Genomic DNA, 16,748 nt, shown 5'->3' on the forward strand with positions numbered 1-16,748 from the left:
ATAACGCTTCCATTCCACGAACGATAAGGTGGAGGACTAAATTAGCGGAGATGGGCTCCGAGAAATTAATATGCCCGCTGGACTCTTCTTCTTCCGGGATAGATTGAAAGTGGCCAAGGCAGATATAATGGGAGGAGATGAGATTGGGTGGGTGGCATTAGGTAACAAGCCAAGATTAAGAATATGTAGAAATGACTGTGGAGATCTAATAATGAAAATTATCAAGAATTTGTGGACTCTATCAGGGCTACCGTAAAATCATCCCGGGCGTTCATAAATACTTCAACGTTTAAGAGCGCAAGGACGCTCCTTCACGTCTTTGTGATTCCGTGGAAATAATTTTGTCTCCGGTTAGGTAATAATTTAGTGAGGGATGTCATTTTCATAGGGATTTTAATTCCATAATAGTCTCGCTGATATTTTAAAGAGATCAGAATAGATTCTTAGTTGGCACTCCTACTAACGAAGAATCTGTTCAACTGGGCTACGACGGACGTTGTTGGGAAAGCAACTTTATTGCACTGATACAGAGTCCTGTAACAACTACTCCTGGGAGTAGTTTTGATAGAGCAAGTTATTGTGCAAATTAGAGGACTCTGCACCGATAATGATTGCAGCGCCTCCATTAGATTTTAGTGGCTATTTTTGGAACTCCATATTTAATTTTTACTTATGAATATTACTCGAGATGCTTTTCCGATCATGGTAAAAGTGTAAGAACATTGCATTGCTGTCCGTTCTTAGCTATCCTGAAAATTTCATCGCTACAATTAATCAGGAAGTGGTCGAGATTTGAGTAGCTAGATTTTTCCCGGAAGTACACACGCACAAACAAACAAGAAAGCGAATATAATAAAGCGTCTTAAAACAAGAGGGTACATCCATAAAATTCATTTCCGTGAGACTAAGATGGCTGACATCCAAAATTAACGCTTTACCTCGCAGAAATTCTACGACAGAAATATAAGCCAATACAGCATTCCTATTTTCCACGCCAAACCCAGTTGTACCTACGACTTTGAGCTCTTGACATTTCGGTAATGCAGTTGGAAATAAGGCACTGTTGATCTTGTACAATTTGTAAAAAACGATTGTTAATCGTTGTAACCGAAATTTCATTTGAATTTCGCTTAAAATTCGGCTTTAGGACTTTCATTTTATTCATGGGCTATCAAGGTTAGCAAAGTGATTATTATATACATGCTGACGTATTTTTAATTATGGAAAAACTAATGGGAATGTGTTTTATTTATTAAACAGGTTTCTACAGAACCGCAAGGATTCTACAGAACTCGCAGTGAGGACTCAGTGAGAGGAAAAAGCTGCTTATCAGTGGTGCTGCACCACAAAAAGAAATATTCATAAGGTTTGTAATAAATTTTAAATCTCAAATTAAAAATATCAAATCATTAATTAATTATAATCATTAGAATTATCAGAGAATTTCGTTAAAATTTACTTCCCGATTCATCATGAAGTAAAGAAAATTAAAAAAAAAGGCTGATTCTAAGACAATACCCAAAAAACTACCACTGATAATCTTAAATTACTTGAAAGAATAATCAAATCCAGCATTACATTGGTAATTCCCTTTTAACTGCCGCACATTATTCAACGATAATCCTCAGTCGATGATCCTCCTTCATGCTCTATTGGGTTAAAGAAAATTTAAATAAATGTCCGCAAAAATTTAACACCTGAGGATACAGGAAAAAAATCAAGCCCAAAAAAATGATTAAAATAAAGTATGGTATGGCATTTGGGGGAGGCGATCGACATCTGAGGTCATTTGCGCCATGAGGTGAGGGTAGATAAGGTAACCCGGCGCCGGCATTAGCTTTCTCTTAACGAAAGGCGCCAAGGGGACCACGGCTTAACGTCCCATCCGACGGACGGAGTGTTGCGCTTGAAATTCCCTCCACACAAAATTCAAGCAGGAATCGGGCAGTCTCTGAAAATTCTCTGCCACCGCCGGGATTTGAACCCGAGCCCACGGGGTGGGAAGCCGACTTACTAGCCACCACACCAACCCGATCTCCATGATTAGGACAAAAGAAAATGTTTTAAGCTTTCGATACCTTCGATGGTATTTAAGGTTTCGATACCCTCGATGTTCTCCATTTAAAAAATATTCCACGTACTTCAAGTGTTGGAGCGGGAGAGTACCTCGTCGAAAAAAATCAGCCACTACGCAGGTCAAAAACTTCTAAGTGGATTGTAAAAGTCACTTATGTAGGTAATACAGTACCCTAAACCGTTGCCATCACATGTGTTGCTTCGTTTATAAGTTAAAAATTAAGACAATATGAAAAAATAGCGTACTAATACCAGCACGCTATAAACGATTCAAGGAAAGTGAAATTAACTCTCTCCTGAATTACGAATGACTAGGCGCTTCAAAATTCCATTTTCTATTGCACCAGCCACGGATACTGAGAAAGACTCTTTTCTGATAAGTATACGATACCACAGAGACTACTAATGAAATTTAATTGGTATTAAAATGACATTTCTCCCGAAAATTTTCCTACCCGCTGACAAAATTATTTCCACGGAAATACAATGGAGGCGCGAAGCATATTCCTTACGCTCATAAATATTAAAGAATTTCCGAGCAAATAGAAGATGTAGTTTCATAATCCGTAGATTTTACACCTTCCCGTGAATGGGATGGAATTTTCCTTTATACCTTAGCGACTATCATAAATTCCCTAGTCTTCCCTACCTCATTAATATATCTCCTTTTTCCATTCTTCAAGGTAAATGTTTCCGGCGAATCACAACCCGGAAATACTCTAAACGAAATTTCTGGGGCGATATGCTCCCAAAGTGGCCTAGAACATCAGAGATTAATTAAAGCCCTAACTACGGAGTGATTTCAAGCGTAGCGGGGCTGTGGATAGATCGTGTGACAGCTGCCCAAAGCTTCCCGGGTTCAAATATCGCAGCTCACGCCTAACAGTAAAACCTCTCATTGAAAAATGGCCTAGAGATAGGAGCTTGCTAGCTGCACTGAGAAGTTTGTTCGCCCATTCACTTTTAAGACCGTTTGACGCGGGGCACGTGATTGCACAACCTGACGCGTGTACGAATGCGCAGTCAAAATTGCGTCGTGTAAAACGGTGAATAACTAGAGAGCAAGCGACGAGAGATGACAAAATAGCCCCTGTTCAAATCTGCCCCTGTTCTGCTCGTGTATACCCGCAATTCCACGCCAAAATGAGTAATTAATCCTGTCATTACCTACTTGCGCAATTCCGTGCTTCGTGTAAAACGGCCTTTACGCTTAATCTAGGGTAAGCTCTACCCTCACTCATCAAAACCTACCTTCTGTTTGTACCACTGAGAATGTGTGAGTGAAAGTGGATCACAAGCCGAATAGCTTTAGTTCTTACTTTTCTTAGTACATCTAGAAAAGGAATATCGTACTGACCAATAAATAGAATAATATTTCGCATCGTTTCCAAGCGCCGTCCTATTTTTGGTTCATTAATATGCAGGGATGCCGACTTACAAAAAATATTGGGGGGGCCCAAACCGGGGATCTTGTCCCGGAAAATTTTATAAGTAGAAAGTTTGAAGTTTTTTAAGCATTTTAGAACAGTCATATGATCAACATTAGAACCCTGATAACTCGAATCTCGATATCTGGACACTCCGGGGAAAATCGACAAGCCTGACACATTATTTCCTCACACCCATAACAAATTTTTGAGGGAGCTCGGGCCCCCTCAAGCCCCATGGAGACGGCGCCACTGATTATATATAAACCTAACTATATTTGCCATATAAAATAATGAAAAGAGGGTAAAAATTAGTATGAGTCTTTCAAATAAATGGCTGCAAATCGTTCAATTGAATAAATGCGTTATTTAAATTCGTAAAACTAATTTATGCGCGCGGGAAATGAGTGCACATATTACGAATCAACGAAGCTGTTATTCTGGCGCCATAAAATTATAGCCACGGTCACTTATAAGCCAAAGACCATGGCGATGATTTTATGACTTCATAACCGCTTTGATTTAGATCACCTTTGAAGTATGAAATGGGAATTTTAATTGCCATCTGTGCCTAGCTAACAATTATCTTCAAGTTTCAGAGGTAATAAACGCCAGCAAAGAGGTCTTTATTGAATAATCTAGTGATATAGAGTCCTCATCTGCGTACAGTAACTGTAAAAGATTGCATCCAACTTCTTTGATTTATGTGGCGGTATTGCACGGTATTTTCGTGCAATAATTAACATGAAATAGTAATGACTTAGAGCCTAAAAATATGTATTTAATTCTATTATAATATTGTGAAATAATTTTATTTTAGAAACACGTTCATAAGACCGTAAAGAGAGGCCAAAACCCCCAGATATTCTTAGAATTTGCGTGTTAATTAAGTGTTCCCGCAAATGAACCCCCCCGAATTGTACCCTCTTTCCTAACAAAACCCCCTCCGAAAATATTTTCTGGCTACGGCCTTGATCGTTGAACTTGATACAATAACTAGGAATGAACTAATAAAATAACTAGGATTCACCCAAAAAAAGCTTATCTATTCCTCATTACAGCACACAGCACATACTAAACGAGAATTGTTACTCATTTTGTTTGATACATCTCGCACAGGGATCATGGAATTAGCTGTTCGTTAATCTTTGATCAAAGATATCTCCCGTACCGATCTCCTTCCTATTATGTAATCTTTCTGCTTAAGATTTCTCCTTTTTATTTTCCGTAACACACAAATTAAAAAAATCTTATTTCTTCTCTTTATAATGAATAACACCGAACCTCATTGCAGAAGGGAGAGCAATCATCGACTTCTGTGATTTTCTTTTTACGCATTTCCGCCGAGATGAAATTAATATTTTTACTCAAATTTCTACCACCATAATTACATACATGAATGACATGTCATCAGATTTTCCTCGGGAAAGTATGGGATGAATAAAGGAACTAACAGCAATAATTTTTCAGAAGTCAAGATATAAACTAGTCTTCACTATAAAACCATATTACCACACAAATTTAAATCCTTTCCTTTAAATCCAAGCCTTTGCTACTCAACAATGCAAGACAGCAATTTGAGGAAAGCGATGTTTTACAGTAGTTTAGCGCTTAGAATTACTGTTTATGGAGGAACGCATGGTATTTTCATGGATATGGCCAACAACTAAAATGCCATTCGGGCCATGAAAGGAATGCAGGGAAGGATGTACCTGGAGTTAGAATTTTCCTTCCCTCAAAAAAGACTCCTATGACTCCTATGTAATTACGGTTTAACGACCTATCATCCGGGCAGTTGTAGGTACCTGAAATGCCATCAACTCAGCACTCAAACTAGGAGCGGGGTTTCCGAGATAATTCTCTGCCACCCCGGCATGTGTTGCAACCCATCATATGTAAACAGATATGCTTTTTATTCACCATTAAGGCAGCAGGTACCGACTTCAATCCGGAGAACTGACGTCACACAGCTTTTTTTAGCAGCCCAATCCATACATGTTTCTCACTTTTTGAAACAGTAATTTAAACTTTGTTTTTCCACAGATATTTTTTATTAAAATAATTCCACGGTTTCGACGATTAATGTCATCTTCTGGTCAAACAAAGTTTAAGTAATTCATTCTTAATGACCAGTAAATTACACAAAGTATTGCCGGAAACCACTAGCTGGTTTCGTGTTGTGAATGCGAACCGCGACCCAAGAAGCGTGTGATGCTAGTGGTAGAGGGATGCTCCTCATGAATATGTTATGATCTTGGAACCGATGTTTTGAGTTATAATGAAATCAAATGTATATATGATCAGAGATTTGAGCAAAACAACCAGCAAACAAACTATAACCATAAACAAAATAGAAATCTAACTCCAGCAACCATACCAAATTTACCCTCATCGACAATTTATCTACCCGATCTCAGTAAATCCAAAAAAATATTTATTTAATTTTTTAATTCTCACTGCAAAATGCATATATGAATGACGGAAACATTACCGCCCAATCGCGTTCCAACGGGTAGCTTTTCCAAGCATATCCCTAATACTGGCTTTTGTACAAATATTCTGATATTTGTATAGCCATTTTCAGATTTTACGGGTACAAAATACAGTGGGAGGGCATAGAGTTCACAATCACGAGATATGGATTTCATAATCTAGAATATAATGCAAATATTCACCCCACGAAACACGTTGCTTACCGGGATATTTAAATGTACAGGAACGACGAAGTTGGGTAAAGGTGTTGAAATTGAAAATATGTGCCCATTTAGGCAAACTGCTTTTGGTTTAAACGTGTTAAAGAGCTTATGTTTAAAATATAGATTTACTTGATCAAACATTACCATGCGTTCATTACGTTACAAGTAACAAAAAACAACTAAAAACGTACTACCTAACACCTATAGTATGCTTTAAAACTTGTATTACTTTTCCCTTCATTCAACGTCTCCTTTCTCTTTCCTCATATCTCTTTCCTTATATTTCTTCTTCCTCGCTAACTGCTCATTCCCCCCAACCCTTCGCGCTGTCTCGTTATCTTCCTCGAATAACGGTCCGTCCACCTTGGTTGATTCCTTTTTTTTTCTATCGTCCATTAAAATCATCCGAGCTCAAAGAAAAAAAAACTGACATCGACCTTTCCTCGCTTTAAACACTCTCAGACAGGTTCGTTGCCGAAGCGAGCCATTACATAAAAATGATGAAGTGATCAGACGTCTATCAAACGCGGAAGGGATGACGTTACTTCCGAGGTGACCTTCATCCCATTGTAAACATATAAACACATTTCCTTTAAAATATTTGGAGATCCTGTTCCGCCATTTCATGCTTGCGCTTTATTCCTTATTTAACAAAAATGTTAAATTGAATGAGATTTGTGTACACATAGTGTGTACAAACTGTACACGAAGAAAAAATTAATTACCCTGAAGTATAAATACATTTTTAACGGCGTAAGTATTGAAAATTTCTAACTTTTTTATTTTCAGCTCTGGTTCAGTAAGGTTAATTTCCGTCAAAACATAAGAAAATTAGTTTTCCATGGTCTTATGGGCAATTTAAAATTTTTAGTACTTATCACGGGTTACTAGAGTTTCTATCAGGTTATAACTGTTTTTTTGGAGTACCTTACACATCGCATATCAAACAGAAGATTGAGCAATATCTGTAAATTTTTTAACCGTGAGTAATATATCATTTAAAAATAACAGCGGATATTTTTTCCAGCCAAATTTTACACAATTTGTCACATATACCTACCTATTTGTTTAGCATCGAATTTACATAAAGCACACTCCATAAAATATTAATTCGCAAGGTTCATTTTAACAACGATTGTATTTCAGAGTCACCTTACGTGCGAGCATTCATTAAGCCACGGTTGGCTTACGCATTACTCTGCCTATCATTTATGCGGCATTACCATACTATGCCTACCATACGGCATTACTCTGCCTACCATTTATGAAACGGTGAATACTCAAAATTTAAGGGGAAATTAATTTAGATGCACGCGTGCAATAATTAACATGAATTAGAGCCTTAAAAAAAACATTTGTTTCACTCCACTCCATTTTCATCTACAATTGTTAAAAAAGTTTATCGTAGAAACACGTTGATAAGGCCTTCAAGGGCTGGGGGGCATCTGAGGGTCAAAATCCCCTGATATTCTTAGCATGCACGGTTTTAATGAAGTGTCTCAACCCCTCGGAAACGTACCCTCTTCCTTAACTCGTGGCGTACCGGGAATGTATAGGAACTATGTAGTTCGATAAAGGTTTTGAGATTGAAAATATGTGCCAATTTAGGCGAACTGCTTTTGGTTTAAACATGGTTAAAAAGGTTGTGTTTAAAATATAGATTTACCTAATAAAACATTAAGTTACGTCTATTACGTTACAGGTTGCGAAAAACAACTGAAAATGTACTAAGTACCAAATACCTATGGTATGCTTTAAGATTTTTTAAGCTTACGCGCCTAAATTATGAGATTTTTCGCCGTTCATACACAACCTGTTCACAAAACCACCTCCGAAAATATTTTCTGGCCACGGCCTTACACAATGAACTTCATGCCATATCTAGAAAGAGACTTTAATTGCACACAGGGTGTGTTCACTCCCTCCGTGTGTTCACAAGTGCGACCTTAGAGAGAAATGTATGACCACAATTACTGTCTGCCTCCTCCTTCGCCACTGCACATTCTCACACGCCAGCTTGGAGGATCACTCCCTCTTCACTCTTCCCTAGCGTTCAAATCTCTGCGGAGGCCAAGAACACGGGTGTCATCATCTGTAATGCAGTTGGCGAGTAGAACGAGTACTATTTTCTTCTCATCCCTTCCTTCATTTCCACACGCATCATTTCGAGAAGGCCCGTTGACCATAAAATAAACGGTTGGCTGGTTCGCTAGGGGAAACCTCATCTCGGTATAGAGGCAGATCTCTGAACTCTGCAATTCTACATCGTTGCCACGATATTTTTCGAAAGATGTCAATTGAGTGGGTTGGAGGCCAAGGAGTGCAAGTGATTTCTCTTTTCCATTCAGATTTAGGTACAGAAATTAGCATAGAAAACAAACGAGATCAACTAGATAATTACTAGTGCATTTTATTTTCCACTCGATGTCAGCACAGAACAGAGACTCACTCGTTTCCCTTGGCAAACAGGTTTTTGTGTATTTATGTTAACAATTAACTTTACCTAACTCTGTTGAGAAAAAAATCATCACTTTTACCTCTTGGATTCCTACCCACTAAATTATTTTCTGAGGTTTTATCATTTCAAGAGAAGACTTAAATGAGTCGAAAAAAATCGAGACATTTATAAATTTCAATCATGGAGAAAATGGTGTCAAGCCTCATTCTTAAATTTTTCATTTACGTCAAATTTCTCATCACTCTTAAATTTGTCAAATTAATCGAGCAAGTGCATTACCACATACAGCGCGGGACGTACTGAGTTCATCACATGGACGACATTTGAATAAGCATATGCGACGAAAACTCGAGGGCCAATGTCTCAACCTCTCAGTCTACAATTGGATAAACGGTAATGCTACCAGAAAATGCGAGTCATACAGGAATATTCCAAGATAAGGATAAGACGTTAGCCAATTGCAAGATTTCCTCATATTTTTGCATTTCACATTGAATAATCAGCACAAATGACGTTAAGCAACTGAAAATGCTAAAAAATCAATTTGAGTTACCAAGCGATTAATACTCAAACTCGAAATTACCATCAAAACATTACCTCACAAGGCTAATCATGTCAGCACTGAATAAAAAACGTTAACCTTTGAATTTCGATGGCTAAGTTCTAACAGCACGTGTCTCAAAAATAGCAACTTTTCAGGAGAGCGAAAGAAGCGATTTATATTATTACTTGTTATAACTATTATATTTTATTAATTGTACTATTAAATTATAAATTAAAAAAACTGAAAAAGAAGTATACATTTGCACATAAAGTTTTGTTCTTTGCTTGAATTTTAATTTTTTAAATGTCATTACACTTTAAGATACCTGTCTCGAACCGGCCAAATGTTGAGATACGTGTTGTTAGAACTTAGACATCGATATGCTCTAATTGGCTAATTTTTGTGAACAGAAGTTTTGTCTCTTTCAAACCAATCAACTTCTACACCGAGAATAGTTCAAACCTTTATCATAAAAAATCGGACAGTTTTGATGAGCAAATTTGTGAAGATGTGTACCGATCAGACCTGAGACTGAATCCTTGAAGTATGCTCTCAATAAACCTAATTCCTTGTTGCATCGTATGCCTGTGTAACATCCTTCCGTTAGCTTTGATATAAAAACTCTTCATGAATAACCAAGGGAAATAAATGTATTCAAGGTGCTCCTTGTTGACCATCAGTACTTAACGCATCATAAAACTGCGTACACTTCTACACTTCCGCAGAAAAAAAGACATTCGGCACAAATGATAAAAGAAGGTGGAGATAGTATGGAGTTCATCGGACGATATACAAGATCACTTCGCTGTGGAGAGGCACTGGGAAATGTGAAGAACGAACTATTATCGCCTTGAAGAACAGTTATCATGACGTAAGTAAATGACTTCTCGCGGGAGCAATTTTTTTGATGCTCAATTTGCATTGGATATTCAGAGGCATTTCCGGCTAAACGAGTATAGGAAGCAACATTTTGGAATAAAAAATTATATACGACCCGCTCGCGTTACTCAAAACTAACAGCAGTTTAAAAAATTGCCTTTAATAATCGAGGGCTAAATAATCTATTAACTGTAAATTTTTTTACAGTGGTCTTCTTTCAAAATTTACTATGCAATCGAGCAAATTATGCACTCAGTTGAATTAATTTGGACATGATATTATATTGTACATCGTTTCATTAATTACTGATTAAACGCGACGTATACCTGCAGCACTAGCAATAGTTTACAAAAAAGGTTTAATATTCTAGATAATTTTTTCTAGTATTATTAATCATATTACGAAACATTGGATTTCTGGGGTCTATTTTGCAGGTAATATACGCGTACTTACTAACCGTCATTTGCCATTGCTAAATTTTCGATCTAAGTCAGGCCCCGGAAACAAATTGTACGATAATTAGCATAAAATCATATGTCTCACTGATATTTCACGATTTAAATTCTACCTAAACATTATATATCCATTCAATTTTTTTTTAACCTCCATTCCTTCATTATGGTATTTAAGTACATAAATCAAATGAAGTGGAATAAAACTTCGTAAAAATAACCTAGATTCGTCAAAATAAGGAGGCTTACTTTCTTAATAAATAAATTACAAATAACTAAGCATGTTACTTAAAGTCAACAACTAAAAAAATAAATGAATACTGAAAACAATAAATTACCGTGTCAACTAATTTAAGGTCAGAAGAATGGACGCCAATTCTTAAAAAGTCATTTAAACTGCTGGTTGACTTTCTTTAAAGCTCATAATTTTCTTTGCATCATCGTCTTTGTAAAACATTATATAAATAACTTTGATTGCTCTCTTTATCGTTCTTTAAATTTCATTGCCGCTATCCTTCCAAAACTTTTTAGACGGATATTTTTCAGATCATTTTCTCTCTAACGATGTATTGGTTCGAGATTTTTGCATCTGTAATGTGTTTCTCCCTATTCAAAACAACTTCTTGCCCATTATGCAAAGCGTGAGGCCATTTTATGACTCTTCTCATGAATTAATATCTCTAACTTTCAGTTTACATCTCAATTCATATTATCACAGGGACAGCGCACTAATTTGAAGAGCCATTTCTTAGCTCATTTTGAATCTTATCGAAGGTATTCGATCGCCGTACCTCGAGCAAGAAGACGGTATCACATTGCCACGGCTCCTTCTATGGGCTAGAGAAGGTATAAACATCTTGATAGTCACGTCCGGCAGCGTTGTGATTAAGTGGACGCCTAGCGGTCGGGTCATGCAAGGGGTTGACCTCAGAGTCACGAACATATACATGCGTGCAGCGAGCGAATACAGTTTTTCACTTAGGTCTGGTCTTAACACACAGTGCTCGCCGTCGATGTGACTGTTTTTATCCGGAGAAGCCTCAAGATGAGTGTAATTAGCTCGACCGAGAAGGCCGAAGCGAAGTTGTCTCACTTCACGTGGCTGATCTTGATATTAGTTACGTTATCCCATCATATTGACGACTCTGTCCAATTCAGAGGTGTGTATCTTATAAATCATACAGCTAAAAAAAACATAGCTGCCACTGCTATTTAATAAATTTGAACACCTATGAATTTTATATGCATCAAATACGAATCAGCCCGGGATTGAGGTGATTAACAAAATTAATTTAATATTCTGATAGCTCTACACTTAAAATGTTTTCAAAGTCGCATAACTGCAGCCATGAGCATTACCATAAAATTTATAAAAAAATTACCATGTTATTACCGGGGCACAATGAACTCATTTACGCCGAGAATATTCGTGTAGGGATAGGGCGCTGGCCTAATGTTGGCAATTCATAAACATATTTATTCTAAGGATTATTCGGCTAAGCTAAAGCTAATTTGAAGCATTTGCAAACACTCTCCAGAGCAGATGCGACAATTGGAGGTGAGGGAGGGGGGAGGCTTAGCTTCCAATTTTTAGAAGTTTAGTTGTAACATTTCAGAAATGAAAATACTTTGCATAAAACATCAAGAAAATGAAAAAAAAACATTCAAAATCCCTCAATCAGTGATTTGACCCGAAGGTTAGTTTAGATAAGTGAGGATAGAGTTCACCGCAGACCAGGCGACAGAATACGGGAACCAATTCCTTTCCCTTGGACTTATAGCTATTCGAAGATTCCGGTTTGAGGACTTTACTCGGGATTTCAACCAGACTCTCTTCAATTAATAGCCTCACGTTATACCTATCAGGCTACCACCTCCCCTTTATAATTACTCAGCTGAAAAAAAATTATTCGCCTCTCGAAACCTTTTCGCGACTCTTCTAAAATATCTTTCTTTGACTTGGCGCCATTCTACTCCTAACTTCCACTGTTGCGTCATTTTGCTCGGGTCGATTTGACGTGCTTTGGCGTCCAACTGTGATCTCTAACCCATGATGATCCGACTGACCGAACTTTAGAGAAAATACCTGCAAGTGCGCGCAAGGTCGTTCTGCAATAACCAAAAGCCAAGGTCAACAATGAAACCCCAATAAAACGTGACCTTTATTTTGTGGAGAAGCCAATTAAACCTAAGTATATTTTTATTTACCCTGAAGACCAAACACTGTGACATTTGGAGATACGTTCGATGGCTTTTACATGGCAGGGGTGTTGGAACACCAGCCGTTTATAGCTATAGCAGTTGGGACAAGCGTTTATTAAAGTCCTTAATGGTTCGGAGAAAACGAACTCCCATATCTATCCGTTCGGCAAAACATCATATCGCTTGTCACGGACCTGGAAATATAGTGTGGCTCTAATATTATGTTCTCTGTGTCGCAAAAGTCGATATTCGTCAGAGGAAATTCCTTGCACTCTGCCCAACGTTGAGTCAGTGAGGAAACCTTTCCATTGCGAGGCCTATTTCCCACATTCAGTCGTCCACGATATCTACATCTACATAATACCTCGCAAGCCGCCTAAAAGGCGTGTGGCAGGGGTCTTAGGACACCAGCCGTTTACAGCTAAAAAAATGAAGTGCTCTAACGAAGTTGGGACTAGCGTTTATTAAAGTCCTTTATGGTTCGGGGGAAAACGAATTCCCACATCTATCCGTTCGGCAAAACACCTTATCGCTTGTATCAGACCTGGAAATCGATTTTCGTCCGAGAAGTAAATCGAATAGTACATCGATTTTCGTCAGAGAAGCAAATAGCAATAACACGCTCTTCCGCCAGCACTATGCCAATTTCTTAAAATAATTAATTAGTTCAAAATAATTAAATTAATAGGATACTTCGCCTTGGATTCTCAGCGGCAATAAAAGAAGGAATGGAACTCAATTCTTGACCTAAAAGAGCTACCCCGGATAAAGCTTCATGAGAAATTGAATCGTAAAATGCGAGTAACGGTATTTTTTCGGCAGAACCGATCGAAGAAAAGGAGTTCCTGAAGTAAATAAGCAAGTAAGTTTCTTGTCCTCTCCCAGGAGGGTCACTCCAGGAGCAAAAAAATTCACACAAGGGCCAAAATATACATTGGCATTAAAAACTTATTTCATTACGCAGTAACGGAAAGTAACCAAGTTTCACTCGGAATTTACACAATTAAAACCCATAAACGCTCTAAATAGCAGCTTGAACGCTTACTTTAACTGCAAATTAAATGTTTTTGAAGAAAAGCAGTTTATATGAATACCGTAAAACCACATTTTTTTGCAATCAAATATCGAAATCCATTTAAAAAAAATGAATTTATGGCACTCAAATTAATGTGAAAACTACCTATCATGAATGTTTGTTTTTCTAAATAAATCGGTTACGTTGACTCATCCTATGTGAACCGTATATTCTCGATAATTCTCTTCATATCCAATGTGTTTCTTATCTCGAAAATTAGTCCTTAATTATTTTCCATCATTCGAATGAAATCGATTGGCAAGCACCAGAAGCAGAGAAATGGCAAAGAATTGTTTACGACTGTTTCGAGAGTCAAATGAGGACATTAAAAACGATGCAGCGATAAGCCGCCTTTAATTCCCATGAAGCGCATTGGCTGAATTGATAAGTATCAAACGCTTATATGAGAAAAGATAATCCGTGAAAAAAAGATTTTTATAATTTAAGTAACAGTAGACTTCTAAACTATCGTAATGATGAGTGTAAACTTAAAGAAAACGAGTCGATTGGGTGCTTGAATTCTTCAAGCGGGTAATTAGGGAGGTGGGAACATTGTTGTGTCACGTGTTGTCGAGCATTGTGTCCATAAGTGTTTAAAATATTCACAAATTTCCCTGCCGTTTTTTTTTTAATGGGAAAGGAACCTAATTGTTTACTTTTAAAATTATTTGTTATTTTCAATATGATTTCATTTGACGTATAGTTCATTATTTGAATAGGCTAAGTTTAGCACTGAGACATAATTGGAATAAGGTTTTTAAAATTTCAAGACAGTGATGATTTTGTGGTTATTTTTCAACTCTTAAAGTCCAAAAGCGTTGTGATAAGCGAAACTTGAAAATGAAACGCAGATTCCTTAGATAAATATATAAAGATATACCACTCGCAAAACATATGTCCATAATGCACTGTGTAAAATACTAAATTGTAACGATTCCCCAAATTTCTTTGGTACTAAAAAAAAGTTATTCTCAAGATATTCCAATTTGAAAAAAATTGCTTTGGCATATTTGCTATCATTATCGTATCGAATTATCAAGTATACTGACACGTGTATTGAAAATTCGCAATCCTGTTCCAGTCTTCGATCATCAACCCTAAAATTCCTGGTCAACTATGTACGGGGATAGAAAATCCTGTATGTAATAACGATTCGTTATATTTTAAGAAAAAGCATATTCAATACATATAGATCGTGAGACTACACGCAAAGCATATTTCCATTGGGCATTGTGAGGAAGACCAAGATGTACCCAATCACCAAGTGTCATTGGTCCAACGTAAATACTAATCATGTTATGCCATTTCGCGTATTTGCTACAATTATCGAATCGATCTTTCGATAAAACTGCAATCTGCACTGTGATATCCGCAATGCCGTGGATTTTAATTCCAGTTAATAGAAATCTTCTCTATATTTCCTGGTCAACTATGTCCTTGGATGTAAAATCCTATATGTAATAGCAATTCGATATATTTTAAGAAAAAGTAAATTCGATTTATATCGAACGTGACACTATAAACAAAAAATATTTCAATTGGGCATTGTGAGGAATACCAAGATGTACCCATTTACCAAGTGTCATTGGTCCAACGTAAATACTAATCATGTAATGCCAATTCGCGTATTTGCTACAATTATCGAATCGATCTTTCGATAAAACTGCAATCTGCACTGTAATATCCGCAATGCCGTGGATTTTAATTCTATTTAATAGAAATCTTCTCTATATTTCCTGGTCAACTATGTCCTTGGATGTAAAATCCTATATGTTATAGCAATTCGATATATTTTAAGAAAAAGTAGATTCGATATATATCGAACGTGAGACTAAACATAAACAATATTTAAATTGGGCATTGTGAGGAATCCCAAGATGTACCCATTCACAAAATTTCATTGGTGCAACGTATATCTTTATCAAAATATGCTAATTTAAGCATTTGCTATAACTATCGAATCGATCTTTCGATTATACTGACATCTGTAATGTAAAATCCGCAATGATATTTTTTTATATCCAGTCTATGGTCATCTACTAAATAATTCCTGGTCAACAATGCCCGTGGGTGTAAAATCCTAAATGTTATAGCTATTCGATATAATTTGTGAAAAAGCAGATTCGATATGTATCGAATTTGAGACTACATGCAAAACATATTTCCATTGGGCAATGTGAGGAATACCAAGATGTACCCATTCACCAATTTTCATTGGTCCAACGTATTTACTTATCCAGTTATGCCAATTTGCGTATTTGCTAAAATAATCGATTCGATCTTTTGATTATACTGACATCTGTAATGTAAAATCCGCGATGACATTTTTTTTATATCCAGTCTATGGTCATCTACTATATAATTCCTGGTCAACAATGCCCGTGGGTGTAAAATCCTATATGTTATAGCTATTCGATATAAATTGTGAAAAAGCAGATTCGATATATATCGAATGTGAGACTACATGCAAAACATATTTTCATTGGGCGTTGTGAGGAATACAAAGATGTACCCATTCACCAAATTTCATTGGTCAAACGGAAACACTATTGATGTTATGCCAATTAACGTATTTGCTATAATAATCGAATCGATTTTTCGATCATACTGACATCTGTACTTTAAAATTCGCAATGTTTTTGGTTTAATTTCTGATCTATGGGTATCTACTACATATTTCCTGGTCTACTATGTCCTTAGATGTAAAATCCTATATGCTATAGCAATTCGATATATTTTAAGAAAAAGTAGATTCGATATATATCGAGCGTGAGACTATATACAAAACATGTTTCCATTGCGCATTGTGAGGAATACCATGATGTACCAATTCACTAAATATCATTGGTCCAACGTATACACTTATCATTTTATGCCAATTTGCGTATTTGCTATACTAATCGAATCATACTTTCGACTATACTGCCACCTGTATTGAA

At 36.7% G+C, this 16,748-nt stretch overlaps 2 protein-coding genes across 2 annotated transcripts in view; one reads left to right on the forward strand and one right to left on the reverse strand.

The window, feature by feature from the left end:
* LOC124160692 overlaps nucleotides 1-16,748 on the forward strand; it is a 176,598-nt gene that overhangs the window by 58,746 nt on the left and 101,104 nt on the right. Inside the window, exon 2 of the mRNA XM_046536668.1 lies at nucleotides 1,261-1,366. The gene's annotated coding sequence lies outside the window, so the exon portion shown is untranslated. The remainder of the gene's footprint in view (nucleotides 1-1,260; nucleotides 1,367-16,748) is intronic.
* LOC124161349 overlaps nucleotides 1-16,748 on the reverse strand; it is a 66,874-nt gene that overhangs the window by 39,378 nt on the left and 10,748 nt on the right. The gene's annotated exons all lie outside the window — the stretch shown is intronic.

The sequence above is a fragment of the Ischnura elegans genome, chromosome 6, assembly GCF_921293095.1.
Source record: "Ischnura elegans chromosome 6, ioIscEleg1.1, whole genome shotgun sequence".
In the NCBI taxonomy this organism is placed as follows: domain Eukaryota; kingdom Metazoa; phylum Arthropoda; class Insecta; order Odonata; family Coenagrionidae; genus Ischnura; species Ischnura elegans.